This window comes from Pseudochaenichthys georgianus, chromosome 11 (assembly GCF_902827115.2).
Source record: "Pseudochaenichthys georgianus chromosome 11, fPseGeo1.2, whole genome shotgun sequence".
In the NCBI taxonomy this organism is placed as follows: Eukaryota; Metazoa; Chordata; class Actinopteri; order Perciformes; family Channichthyidae; genus Pseudochaenichthys; species Pseudochaenichthys georgianus.
Window position 1 is genome coordinate 3,169,167 of NC_047513.1, and position 3,436 is coordinate 3,172,602.

A 3,436-nucleotide genomic window follows, 5' to 3' on the forward strand; every position below is an offset into this window, starting at 1 on the left:
TGTTGGCGAGTAGGCCCCGGTTTGCAGGATGATCATTCAGGAGGGGAAACCCCGCTCCGATGAACCCCCCGGGGTCTAGACACTGGTGGTGGTGGTAAGTGGTTCGGTCCGGTCTGAAGGGAGAAGGTTTTAGCTGGCCCTGTATTAGGAGACAGGAGGCGAAGGAGTGGAGGAGGGTTGCGCGTTGTCACCTGAAAGGACAGCTGACGGAGAGCATATTTAAAGCGGTTAGCGGGTGCGATGATTGGCTTGTGGAAAAGGGGGGAAGTGATTGGATAGCTGAGGAGTGACGCCCCCGATCACTTATTGAGAGGAGAGAGTATTGAAATGACGTGTAACAGACTTGGTCTTCCTGATTGAACTGAGCTAAGCTTCATGTGTTGACCGAAAAAGCATGTTTAATACCAGAAATGTGTTTTGCCACAGAGCCTATTTTTTGAAATAAATTGTAATCAAATTGGGAATCATTACTTTTTGCGAGGTAGCCCTTCAGATGCTAACTTCTGGGTCGGCCTACACAAATACATCATCACTGCAATCTTATTGTGATATTGCTCTTCAGGCTGTTCTGTGAGCAGAACTAGTCAATGTACTTTAATTCATAAGGATAACACGTTGATTGTATGGACTGAACCTTGTCTGTCATACCAGATACTGTAGATGTGTGAAAAAGTGGAACATTAGCATTAAATATACACTGAACACAAATATAAACGCAACACTTTTGTTTTTGCTCCCATTTTTCATGAGATGAACTCAAAGATCTAAAACATTTTCTATATACACAAAATAACCATTTCTCCCAAATATTGTTCACAAATCTGAAAGAATGTGTGATAGTGAACACTTCTCCTTTGCCGAGATAATCCATCCCACCTCACAGGTGTGGCATATCAAGATGCTGATTAGACAGCATGATTATTGCACAGGTGTGCCTTAGGCTGGCCACAATAAAAGGCCACTCTGAAACGTGCAGTTTTGCTTTATTTGGGGGTCTGGGGGGGTCCGAAAACCAGTCAGTATCTGGTGTGAGGTTTAGGGGTAGGGTTAGGGTTAGGGTTAGGGTTAGGGTTAGGGTAGGGGTAGGGTTAGGGTAATGTTGTGAATTGAGTGGCCTGTGTTCGTCGTCCATAACATACGCCTGCCCATACCATAACCCCACCACCACAATGGGCCACTCAATTCACAACATTACCCCAACCCTAATCCTACCCCTCACACCAGATACTGCCTGGTTTTCGGACCCCCCCAGACCCCCCCAATAAAGCAAAACTGCACGTTTCAGAGTGGCCTTTTATTGTGGCCAGCCTAAGGCACACCTGTGCAATAATCATGCTGTCTAATCAGCATCTTGAAATGCCACACCTGTGAGGTGGGATGGATTATCTCGGCAAAGGAGAAGTGCTCATGGTTATTTTGTGTATATAGAAAATGTGTTAGATCTTTGAGTTCATCTCATGAAAAATGGGAGCAAAAACAAAAAGTGTTGCGTTTATATTTTTGTTCAGTGTATAAACCCTGCGCCTGGTACAGGAGACAACATGAATAAAGGAAATGGAATGCACTCGGCTTATTATGAGCAAGTCCAGACTGACTGAGATCAGACTGACAGTCTGATCTCAAGGTGGCGACATTGTGCTGCCTATAACGGAGCTGCTGCCTCCCAGATGAAGAGTGGGTGGCCGTGGCTGCTTTTACACATCGCCTCCAGCTCTTTGTTCAGAGAAGGTCATTAAGCCACTGTTGTGTGCAGTTGGTAATATCCTCTGAATAACCGAACAGCAAGCAGCTGTGGGGGATAAGGCCGTTTGTGGGGGATAGGACTTCCTTTGTCTCCTTAGCAACACTGATAACAGCAACACTGTCCAGAGGATCATTTCACCCCTGAAGCTATAACACCTCATTCACCTTGCGCTGTTCACATTAGTACTACAATCATCATGTCATTCAGTTTTTAAGAATTTAACTTAAAATGGTGTTAAATATAATAGTTTTTTCAGTATTTTTATTGAATAAAAATAAATGCTTGAGCAGATAAATACCATTCACACAGCATCCCCCTGACGCCCAGTGGAATCCACAGCACCTGAAGCTGATGGGGGGTGCAGCCTCACGCTGAGGAGCTGTTTACTCCTCCTCTCAGCGTGAGACTTCTTGATTAGATTTTTCCGACAAGTTAAGAAATGAATTATTCAGTTTCTCCTGCGTTCCCATTCTATACAGTTCATGACCTCCATACATTTTGCCATTCAAATAAGTCTCCCTCACAGAATGAAGACAGAGGACATGTCCTCAGTGGGAGCCGCTGTCCCTTTTAGACATACACAGGAGCTTGAGACATGCTGGATCTTTTTGGACAGCTCTGAAGGAATCCTTGATGTCGATGTTTGAGTGATTCCTCAGCAGTAATACAGCATGTGGATCCTCCGGGGTGAATGTGACCTTCACTGCTCCATAATTGCTTTGATTATAGATAAACTTATCTGCAGACCCCAGTGTGTCAGACTTACTGATTGGAGACTCTCCCTGGGACTCACATCTACAGAACCAAGTGAGCCCTACAGAGAGATGTGTGAGCTGATTAATTATCAGTGTCTCTTTTATAGTAATGTTAGATATTGACTTTAATTTAAAATCAGCAGGTTGACTTTATGTGACCTTATAAATATGCTATTTGAAGAGCACTGTGTAGCTATCATTTCAGTACTGGATACAGCTTGTTTTCATTAAGCCCCCTCCTCTCAGCTCGGTCTCCTCCGGTCTCAGCTGTGCAACATAAATGGAGGACCCAGAATAACTTGAATAAAACCAGCTTGTAGGCCTGAATGATTTCAGTAAGCGCTCTCTTTCCCAATGTAAGGCAATAGGAACACAGACCTTCGGTTAGCATTCACCATGGGGGTCTGATCCCATGCTGCCCTGACGCCCCACCGGATCAGCACACCTTCTGCTGCTTCAAGTGCTCACTGAAGCTCCTTCCAGCTAAGCAGTGACAGATACTTTTAACAGAACCTACCTTTATTTAAAGCACCTGCGCACCAGGTATGTGCAGCCCTGGCTATAGTCTGTGTGTGGTGGGGGGGGCTGTGCTGGTTGTACAGTCTGACCGCTGCAGGAAGGAAGGACCTGCGGCATCTCTCCGTGAGACACCGCGGTTGCAGAAATATGTCACTAAAGGTGCTGCACAGTGAGGACAGGGGTCCTGGAGGAGGGGGACACGTTGTTCAGCAGGGAGGACAGCTTGGCTGCCTTTCTCCTGTCTCCCACCACCTCCACAGTGTCCGGAGGACCCCCAGGACAGAGCTGGTCTTCCATTCCAGTCTGTTCAGTCTCTTCCTGTCAGCAGCCAAGATGCTGCTGCCCCAGCAGGCCACACCATAGAACATGTCTGATGCCACAACAGAGTCATCCAATGTCTGAAGGAGTGCCCCTGCAC